Raw genomic sequence first — 12,052 nt, 5'->3', positions numbered from 1 at the left:
CACATTGCTTTATCTAAAAAAAAAAAGAAAAGGGGGAGGGGAAATTTATATCCAAACATTTCATTTGGACATGCTCAGAAAAAATATTTTGTATTTTCATGGCAGAATGATGCCTTATATTGAAATATAATTAAGTGTGATCGAAAGTCAATTAAATTGAACTAAATTAAATATAGTCTTGTATGAATATTTAAAAAAAACAACAACAAAAACCAGCACACGTTTGTGAGTTAGGTGTTTCACTTTCTGTCTACCTCCCCGTGTTTGGAGGGGTTATATTTTTTTTAGGTTAGCTAGGAGAACAAACACAAATGAATCAATTATTCACATTATGCTACTGGGGTACTAAAATATTCAACTTGTTGATTTACTGTGGGTGTATCAATATTGTTCCCTCTCTTGAATTCAAAGCAGTTACTTGGCCAGTACAACTGTTTTGTACAAACTGTATCAAAGGAGACAATGAAATATTCTTTGCTTATCATCTTGTATTATATGAAAAGTTATTTTCCTTGACACATGCTCAGAGAGAGAGATGAATATTTTTGGTGTATAGTCATTTTTGGCTGTTATATCACGGTGACATCTTAAGTGGAAAATTAAAACTCTGAATACAGTAAAATTGTAACATGTTCTCCCCAAGTTAAAAAAAAAAAAAAACAAACCCCAGACCTCTCAATATTCAGTTTTTGTGATTGAAAACCATATGTTTGGTGCTTGTATTCAAGTCAGATTTTTTTATTTGTAATCTTGTAAGATTTTGAAAGAGAATTTCCTTTAGGGTCTAGGAATGATAGATGTTCAGAGATACGCATTCTGAATAATGATTGGAAATCTAGGTTCAATTGATATGAATTAGATTTCTGTAAGAAGAAAGAACCATGTGGTAACTCTATGTAAACAGTTCTTCTTGAGGGTATTCTTTTTTTTCGTTCAAATTTACTGAAACTAAGAACACATTTTTTTTGAAGCCATCCTCCTAATTTCTTGCAGTTTTACCTAAGAAAGGCAGTGCAACGATTTTCATACCTGATGAAGGATTATGGAGATAGTAAGCCTGAAGTTACAGGTTCGGATTTCCAGAATTTATAAGCATATCCCCTCTAAAAGCAATTCTGCTAATCCCCAGATTGAAGAAACTGAAATTACCAGGCATTTTTTGTTGTTGTTTGGCTTTGTTTTTAAATCCAGACCTAAGGAAGAAGTTATAAGAATATTATCATATGCAAAAAAAAGCAATACTCAAAAATGTTGAAGCTCATAGTCTTGATTCTTATCTCTAAGAATATCATGTATCACCCTGGTGAAAATGCAACTGAAAGAATATCTTCCTGAAAGTTATTCTCTTTGAACTCAACCAAATTTATAGAAAACTTGGGAAAGGTTTATTCCTTCACTTTGTAGGCTGAGGGGAAAAACCACTGTATAACATCTTTGTCTTCTTTTCCTCTTCTTAAGCATGTAGTTTCGTACGTAAAACTGTTTTTGAAACCCTAATGAAAACAATATATCACTTATGAGGAATTCTACCTAAGATCTTGGAAATCTCATATCTCCATGATTGTTTAATTTGTCAAACTGTTTGTGAATAATTCAGCCTCAGAAAGTTATCTCATACATCTTCTCTCTGGACATATCAAAACAATGGAAGGTAATAAGGATATATTGTATTCATTTTTTTTCCTTTTTAAAGCATATGTTACGACTGGTACATAGGTCAAACAATCTTATTTTGGTTTCTTTCTGATCATTTTCTTAGACTGGGAATATAAATCAGTTTTGTTAGTTGACATAGATTACTTTTCTCGTATTCCCCCAGCAGACTCTTTTCCATGCTCAAAAACAAAACACTTGGGTTTATTTCTATCTACTTTCCTGTGAATATTAAACAGATTTAGGACATATTTTGCATATAGTAAGTAGAGCATATCTTACTATTCAAGAATGTTTTTCTAATACTTAAATGCTTCTTTTCCAAACTCTTGTTTTAAAGACTAATTAGTTTATAATTACAACTTGAATGTATTTGTTTGATTTGGAACCTAATAATTGAGGTAATAATGTGGCTCATTTAAATATGAAGAATTACTTGACATCGAAAAATAAAAAATGAGAGGGAGTGAGGAAGAGGAAGTTTTTGGCAAACATTGTGCAGCACTTTTCCCCCTGTCCATGGTCACATACACTTTGAATTTAAATAGTCATTAGGCAGTGAGCTAGATAGCAAATACATAGGGATAGAAAATATTATTTCTTTCTTTTGTGAAGTGTGACAACTTTAGTGATTATTTCTGGCAGCAGTGTTTAAGTCCTGCTTGGGGAGTTTGAAAAGATGGGAAGTCACTACTTGAAGAGTGCCATCTTCGGAAAGGAAGTTATTGGGCCAGTCTCTGCGCTTAAAGGGACTGAGTTTAGAAGGATGCCTATGCTCTCTTGACAGTGTTGTTTTACGAAGCAGATCTTCAGGTGCAAATCAATGAACTGTGATAAATGTAACTGTGATAATTCAAAGAAATTGTTATCCCCACTTGCCTATCCCTGTTTGCCTGCAGTAATTTGTCTTTATCATAGTTTAAGCAAGGATTAGGGACAGAAGCAGCTGACGCACAGTCACTTGTATAAAACCTTTAAACGTGTGTTTTGAATTCCAGGGGTGCAGCATGGTCTTAAATGGTCGTAAATGACTACGAAGTTAGGACAGCTTGATGCCCCTTTGAACAAAGGCTGGCATGGTGTTAAGGGGGTTAAGGTGTGCCTCAGCCATATTTAGGTTACCATAAGACATTAGGGTTCCTCACGCTTGCTATTTGTAAATATTTAAGAGTTCTGCAGCATGGGCCTTGCGGGTTGGGAACTATTGGTAAGATTATCTTGGTTGCAGCCAACATTCCCTTCGTACTCTCATCATGAAGCAGTAAGGAAGTTGTATTAATGCAACAAGCTGTGACTCTGTTCTGAGCTTTGTTTTTAATATTGTTATTGTGTAATATAAAAACTCTTGTATATATTTGTACCCTAGGAAAGTCCTTTTTTACCTAACTGTAAGTGTAAAATTATATATAGATTAGGTCTGAATCACGCATGGGTAAACTTGAGTCCAAAAACCCTGCTGCTGTTAAATCTGCATCATGCAAGTGTAAGTGACAGGTAGAGGAGAATTTTAAATAAAGCTCATTTAACCTGTTGATATGCGATGTTGATATACACAGTGAAAATAGTCGTAGCATGGTATGAGTTGTTAATCCTGGAAACTTTTGTTTTAGAAAGGAAAGACACTTTCACTTACTTCATTATGTTGCATATAAATAAAAAGTAGGCAGCAGATAAATATCTGTTGTCATGACAAAGAAAGCAGTTGTAGTATTTGCAAGGAAGTCTGCTAACTTGTGTTTATTATTTTATTACTGTTTTCATATCTTGAGCAGAGCAAAATTATTCATTGTGGATTATATCGTTTGTTTCGATTAGCACATGAATCAAAGGAAGTTCAGCTCAGTCAAACAAAGGGAAAAAAATGGATGTCGGTGTCCGTGATTAATTTAAACAATAACTTGTTGAGTGTCCAAAAATACATTTTAATGTCAAACATGAAAAGAGGTAATGTGTAATACTGTGATTTTCAAACAGTGGCAGTAGCTCTGAGATCGCTCATAGCACCAAATGAAGATGTTGCATCTGTTTGAAGAGAGATCTGGGTTTAAATTTCCTGGGGCAGGGCAGGGAAGAAAATGATAGGTGATAAGGGCACATAAATTCAGGTCGTATGAAATGAGATCTCACAGGGATCAGCCAGTGTCTTACAAATAATTCATAGGTAAACCAAAAACTGTTTAAACGCATGTATGTTACCCATACTGCACTTTAAATGCCTACAAATGCAGAGAAACCAGGGAACGGTGTCGGGTTACTTACAGAAAGGGTTATTAGCAGTGTGGGAAGCGCTGTGGCAAGGCATCTGTAGAACTCCTTGAGCAAAGTCTCTTCTTGTACAAAATGTCATCGTATTTGTCTGGTCCCATATGCAGGCTAATATATCTCTGTAAAAATCATAATTCTGGGAACCGCTCTACAGACAAATCCCAGTGCGTGCAAGGCAAGGCAGGCTGAGAGCCGCGTCTGGCTCCAAGCTGTGCCTGTGGATCCGTGGGTGCAGATGTATACTGAGCTGCCCAGTATGGCCTGCACGTTGACTTTATTGGAGAGATTTTCTTGCTACTCAAGGTATCCAGACCCCCTCTTAGTTTATTCATAAAAAGGTAACTTGTATCAACAAATTTCACAGTTTTTGAGGAAACAAGATTTTCAGTTTGCTTGTTTTCTCCTCTTTCCCGTTACATCTTTTAAAACCCAAACTTTCTTTTGGGAAAAAGATATTTCAAGTAGGAAGAGCCTCAGATTGTATCTGGTTTCAATCTCTTTTCCTGAACCTCACGTATGTTTTGGACCTGCTTCTAAGTCACTGGAAGAATCGCCTGTTGGCTTCAGTAAATAAAAAAAAAATAGTTGTATTGTAAAAATGTATCATTTTATCATGACCTGCAAGTGAATAAGTAGTGCTTCCAGCTAGGATTGATCGGGAGTGTCACTTGTTAAGGGCAGGCGAAAGCGCACAGCGCTGCAGCATGCAGGTTAGCTGGAAAGGCCTCTGACCTTGGTGCCAGTTACTGCAGTAGCATCAGGAGTGTGTGAGGACAGTGGGGGATATGTGTGAAGACTTCTTCTGAGGAGAATTCAAGTCTTCTCTACTCATGGAAAACTCATGGCTAATTTAGATGTCTTCTAGTGTTTGTGTTAGCTTGTTTCACACAGTCCAGTATGTTTGTCTCGTGGGGACATTGCCAGGCAGCCAGCACTGGGTTACATTCAGGACGCTGCAGTGGTTGTTGCGGTGGTGTTGTCTTCCCCCTGCAGTGGCTGCCTTGCGGTGGAAGCTGGGAAAGGGGAACATACACTGCAGGCTCCAGCCGGGGCTCTGTGAGCTGGGGGCAGAAACCATTTCTCTCATCCTTTCTTAAGCCGGTGCTGATTGTGTGTGAACTCTTCAAAGGCACCAGGCTGCTCTGCCAGTGTAAGCTCCTCTGACAGAGAAGGTCACCATCCCAGGGGTAGCAGCTCAGTTCTTGGTAGAGTGCTCTCTAAACTGGACCCATGAAGCAGTCAGTGCTTTTAAAAATGAGTGGGGGTTCTTCAGATTTAGCATTTGACATATTCATTTAGTTCAGAGAGCAGCCAGAAGGGTATATGATATTTATGTGGATAAGACTGTCTGGAGAATGTACTTCCAGGGAACTGCAATGGATTAGACTCGACCTGCAACCAGTAAACTGAGATGAGACTCCAAAACCATCCCTTTTTGATTGTATATGCTTGATTTCTGTAACTTGTATATGTTTACATATATACATTTATGTGTACATATATGTATTTCTGAATTGCATATATTCTATCTATAACTTTTGTAAAATGAAGTAATGACATAATTTTAGATGTTTTTTCACCTGGAGCTGCATAGCATGAGACAATATTATATCTAATTGCAGCACTGAACTCAAAAGGAGAGTAGACTTTATGTTAATTTGCGTCAGTTGCAGTATTTTTTAGTATTTACTTAAGTCCAAGGTCAAACATATCCAAATGACCGCTGGGTGAAACTGAACTGACAACTTGTTTCAGTGTTTTTCCCAGGTGAGTAAATAGGATGTAAACTACTGGAAGGCTGTACAGAGAAAGGCTCATTATCTGTTCTTGTCAGTCGTGCTGCTCTGTTTATAGAAGAATCCTGGGCCTCAGTCCTTACTGCTCTGCATCTATGTGATTGATTTTGTACCCGTGATAAATAGATGTGACATGCCACTAAATCATTACGGTAGAATATTACGTTTAACTGCAGTGTAGGGTATGATTTTGAAAGATGGAGCTTTAAGAGGAATCATTCCATCCTTTCACTTATTTCAAAATAAACTTTTGTGTTAAAAATACTTCTTCACAAATGTTTGAGTAAATACTAAAAATGTACAAAAATGTACGTTTGTAAATTCTGCTGCACCCTTAAGTGTCTGCTGGCAAAACTGATGAGGGACCAAGCTTTTTGGTTTGTTAACTTTGAATTCTGCCCTACAGAAGGAATCTTCTTTGATCAATATTTCTGTAGGCTTTGGCTGTGATCTTTTCTCTCTTTCCATCCTGTGTAGTAGTGTTGTCCTTGGCACTGTGCTATGTGACCATAATAAAAGAAATGATTCCTGCTATTCCAATTCACGCTGATATTACCCATCACTCCTTGTAGTCTCTCTATGTGTAATTGTGTGCCAGTATTAAGAACATTAAGGCTTGCAGAGTCAAGTACCCAAATGTTTATAGGGAAAAAAAATAGGCAAGACCAATCCAGCCATCACTCTGCCTCTTTCTATGCTATATTTATGAATGCTTTTAATTAGATGAAAATTTAGTCCCCTTCTTATCTCTTTGCCCTCCCCACATATGTTCAGTCTAAAAAGATAATCTTAAAACATCTGTTGCAATAAATACTTACTGAAATACTCACTATGCTTTCACCTTCTCTTATTATTAATAGTACTCTTAAGTGTTATTATTAAGAGAAGGTACTAAGTACGCTAATATTAGCCTAGTTTTCTGACCAACTTTTCATTAAAGCAGGTACTATTGGTCATAGGAGGGAATCTATAGGCTCACTGCCACCAGCAGAATTCAAGTAAGGAAAACCACTGTAAGAGTGAAATAGAAAAAATGGTCCTCAGTTCCTTTAACATTAAGCGTACTTTTTTCATCCTAGTGGAATATGCTGCTGCAATGAAAGGAGTAGTTTGGGTATTTCCCAGCACACGTGTTATATTGCTAGTTGTCAGTTATCTCGGTTGATGAAACAGGTTGTCTTCAGAAACTGGCAGGGGGTATGACAAACAATGGATTTGGCGTTTACTCATGTCTTCTTTTGCTAATTCTTTTTTGGGACTTCGTAAGTATTTTAGTTAAATGCTCTTGTGTTTTACTGCTAGATATCTAGTGAGCGTTGAGGGACTATAACATGTGTATGTAGATAATCAGATGTTTAGCAAAGCAAGTTTTTAGAAAAAAATTATTGTCTTCTATCAACTTTATAAAGATACGTTTCTTTTGACATTTGAATAATGATCTGTTTTTCTTAAAAAATACGGGAATGTATTTTCTTCTGGAGAGATTTAAAATCTGTAATATCACACATGTAGTGAATTATTTTGCACCTGAATGCCAGTAGATGGTAAAATGAAGTACACTGAGGTTTTAAGCATTGTCTGTAGCCTGTAGGTGAAACTGTCTCTGATGTTTTTTAAGGATGTGTTGTAAATGATGCACAGATGCTCAACTTAGTTCTTAAAATATATACGCTTCAGTGCCATATCATTTCTAGAAAAAAAAACTCAGTGAATGTAAACTGGCTTTAGATTTTCTAAATACGTAAATTAATACCAGCAAAGGTGTGTATGCTTTGATAAATTCAGGATTCCATCTGGACAGTGATAAGAGGTCCTAGTCTGTTCTAGTAGGGATTTAACTAAACATTATGCAAATATTTATCTCAGATGGTGGCTGGAAATCTTATGTATTTATTCCCACAGTTCTATTTAAACTACTGTGGTTATTTTACAACATGATCAAGAGAAAGCAAAGAAGTGCAAGGATGTTAGCTAAATTTGTTATGCAGAAAATGTAATACAGAATAATCCTTGAAAACAGTTGGATGTAAAATTCAAAAGCTGTGCCTAAGCTTAGGAAACCATAAATGTTTTGAAATTCATTAATTTCCAGCTATGGTATTCTGTAATTTGAAAACAAGCAGCGGTACCAGTATAGTAATCAAGATAACTTAAACTAAACAAAATGCTTACTTCGTACACGAAAGACAGTTGCATCTGCTGTGCCATTACGATGATGTCTTTGATTTTTTTTTTTTTTAATCAGACCTCGAATTACTATAGCAAATAAAAGGAATGTTTCCTACATTGTGTTTGAATAGTAGTCAACCTCCAGCTCTGGAATAAGTTTGTTTACCATTATAAAATAATCCCTAAAATTGGAAAATTTACACATATATCTAGAATCATAGAATAGTTTGGGTTGGAAGGGATCTTTAAAGGTCATCTAGTCCAACCCACTGGCAATAAGCAGGGACATCTTCAACTAGATGAGGTTGCTCGGAGCCCCCTCCAACCTGACCTTGAATGTTTCCAGGGATGGGGCATCTATCCCTCTCTGGGCAACCTGTGCCACTGTGTCAGCACCCTCATAGTGAAAAATTTCTTCCTTATATCTAGTCTAAATCTGCCCCCTAATAGTTTAAAACCATTAACCCCTGTCCCATCACAACAGGCCCTGCTAAAAAGTTTGTTCCCATCTTTCTTATAAACCCCCTTTAAGTACTGAAAGGCCGCAATAAGATCTCCCTGGAGCCTTCCCTTCTCCAGACTGAACAACCCCAACTCTCTCAGCCTGTCCTCATAGGAGGACATTTTTGTGGCCCTCCTCTGAACCTGTTCCAACACTTCTATGTCTTTCCTGTGCTGAGGAATCCAGAGCTGGATGCAGTACTCTCAGTGGGGTCTTACCAGAGCAGAGTCACCTCAGAAGATGAAATGGTGAGTGTGGTGTAGAGATACTCCAGTGAGCCCAGGGAGTAGCATTGCCAGCTACACCACTGGCATCAAAGATGGCTCATATAGTGCTGTAGCGATAAATAGTGTTTTCTTTTGCTCTCTGATATACCAGCTTTAGTCAGAGAAGTTAATTAGTCATAAAATACCACCTCTCATTTGATAGCTTAAATACAAATATTTCTTTGTGAACTTGGCATTTCACATGCTTTTCTATTTCTTATCTAACGTACAGTGTAACTTAAACTTAGAGTTCTTTAAGTTCTGTGTTTTCTTTAGAAGTCTACAAGAAACTGCGCTACCTTCTTTATTGAAAAGTAACTTCCGCAGATGAAGGGCAGGTTTATCCATCACCAATTGCCTGAGCTATCATTCACCATTCTTTCGCCCTCGTTTTATTCAATTAAACTGGTAAATACATGAGTCGAAGGACGGTTTGAACATACCGTTTTTTTCTTGAAATCGGGGAATGTCATCCCTTATTCTCTGTCAGGTCTACAATTTTTTTCTTGTTTTGTCCAGTTGACCTCTTCCAGTTTGCATTATCTAAGCTGAACAAAAGGATCATTTAAACTCCATGAGCTAAAGCACTGAGAGAATTATGTCACTGTTCTCTTTTCTAACAGTGCCGTATCAGAACGTTTTATCAAAATGTGAAAAGTGGTCACAAGGCATTTTAGTCTTGAGTTTTTACCTGCTGCCAATCTCCCGCATGTACGACCAGGTGAATACTGTGTGCACGGTATTTGTTGCTAAAAGCATCAACCACATTCATTTGCCTAGTGAGGATGAGATCATTTAAATTAATAAGATTCTGAAAACCAGACAGACCCAAAGATTTTTTTATAAACCGGTCGCATGGGAAGACATAGTGTCAGTACATTTTTCTGTGATTTGATAAAGTTAAAAGGTTTTTTTTAATGTGACTTATTTGTATTTCTGGCTAAACTCTAAGTTGAAAACTGTATTTGATGATACAGAAGATATTAGCCAAATTTACCTACCACATTACCCTACAAAATAGGGTATCAGTTTACTTATATATATTATGCATATTTTTCTTTTTCCAGGTTATTGAGAATTATAAGAATCAGTGGAGGCTACATGAATTTTAATGTATAATGTAAGCTGCAATCTTGATTGTACTCTGAGAGAAGAAATGCACATACGGTGGATGTTTTTGCCTTCTGTATTGAAACTACTTCTCAGTACAAAGGGCTTCAGTTGCACAGGTCAAGATCAGATTGTAGGAACGAGGGAATAATTCAATTCCTCATTTCCTCAAGAAATGGAATTGTTTCCTTTTAGCTTGACGCAGTCACTAGACTTTTTTCTTTAAGTCTTCACAAAAACAATTTTCAGTGTCAATATAACCCGTCTGTAATATTATATTGATGCTAATTTATAAAAGTACTTAGTGTGGGCTTATTTCAAACGCAATGTATAATTTTGTGGCAAACCTTTTAGCGGGTCTGTAAATTGACATCTCCTGTAATCAGCAGCTCAGAAACAATAGATTTCAATCAGTCAGTGAAAAAACCCTCCTGTAATACACGTACAGTTCTCCGGAGAATCACTGTGCTTCATAATTCAAATATGCACTTTTCCCTTGTGAGTCATAATAGAACAGCAACCATTTGGAGCCCTTTAAAATGACAAAATAAAAGGAGTTCAACACTGAAAAGAAAAAACTGCCGGTTAAAAGCTGAAAACATTTTCAAAATGATGCTTTTTTTCCATGCAATAAATACTCAAACTTCAGCTTAGATCTTTCTATTAAGCAGATGTTGTTATTGGCATGGCTTGCTCCTTCTTTCTAAAAGAGTCAGTGCACTTAGAGCAGGGTTTGTACCTTTTAACTATGATAAGTGCATTAGGGTGAAAAGATGGCAGAATTCATCATGTCCAAAAATGTTGCCCTACATTTATATAACCATTACAGAGATATTTGCTCCAAAGGCAGTGTTTGTATTTATTTTCTTATGTTTCTCTGTTAGTATGTTTTTCTCCTTTGCCGTGTTCTTCAGTAGGATTTCCACACCCAGTGCCAGTTTCATATTTTTAATATTACCTCTGTAAAGAAGAGTGGAATATAAGATTAATGAGGCTATGGATGATCAGACAAAAAGAAACATTCTTTTGCAGTATCTGACTTTTATGTCAATACTTCACCTTTGGTAAAGACATTCCCTGGACGCTGTGCAGTAACAGTTAGTTTTATAATAGTTCAAGCAGAAATTACTGTATTTTTCACCCCTTCTTAGCATTCAAAGGTCTATTAATACAAAAGTTACTAAGATTGGTTCCTATCGCTCAAGGAAAAGGCATGCCCAACGCACCAGTATGTGTATACATGGACATTCATTACAGGTAGTAGTTTCTTTTTTTTAATCTATTTCACTGACAATTGAAGTAATTTTCCTCAAACAGCAGAGCACGAACAGTTAATCTTTGTGTTTTGAGCAAAGGATAATTCGCTGACAATAATTTTTCTTTATGACCCATGCTAACAACTAGCTCGAATTTGCAGTATGCAGTCTTGGATGTTGCATAAACAGTTTAGGAGCAATTAGATTTCAGTTTATCTTGTCCAGGACCAAGGAATGTTTTAAAGGTGCTGAATGATCTCACTGTCTTTAAAATCTGTCCCAAACCACTTAGGAAAAATTTCTTCTATAGGCTTTATTCCAGGAATGATCAGCTGCTAAGGGCACTAGTTGAGAGAGAGGAATGTGCTTGTTATACACTTAAGGCTTAGGCTATTCAAGTCAATGAAAAGACATTTATTATCCTTAGAAGCCTTTTCCGAGTTACATTGTGATGCTCTTTCAGCCTTGGTGCAGCGTGATGATTACAGCATGCTCAGGCAAAGGCAGTGAAAACGAGTGTTGAAACTTCCCTCATGGTAACACCAAAAGAATAAATAGAAAGACAGTGAGGTGAGAAATAAATATTTATAGATTTGAACTGTTGGCTTGTCTTGGTAGAATTACTTGCACAAATATTGGTGCACACTGATCCACGTAAAGCGTTGAGATTGTGTCCTTTATCAGGAGCAAATAAAGTGAAATCTGACACAGCAGAGGTTTGAATGGGTAACCATGTGTCCGTTCGTTTTATCTTGGCCTTAGCAACAACATTCTCTACAATTCAGCCCAAGGATGTGGGTGAACTGCTGTAGAGTCTGATACTTTATGTTCTAAGAGCGTTTTTGCTTATAATCACAGTGGTAAGAAAAGAGACGTACCAGAGCAGTGTCAGCCAGAGCTACGCTGAGCTTTGGCCCAGTACTCCCAAAGCCCCCCATGCGTACTCTGCTCTGCAGGCGTCGGTGGGTCTGGTTTAAACTGAGTGATCCAAACCATTCGTAGGGTTAGGGTTTTTTCTTTTTACTGCTTAGGCTG

Source organism: Chroicocephalus ridibundus, chromosome 11, assembly GCF_963924245.1.
Source record: "Chroicocephalus ridibundus chromosome 11, bChrRid1.1, whole genome shotgun sequence".
NCBI lineage: Eukaryota > Metazoa > Chordata > Aves > Charadriiformes > Laridae > Chroicocephalus > Chroicocephalus ridibundus.
This window is presented reverse-complemented; position numbering follows the sequence as displayed.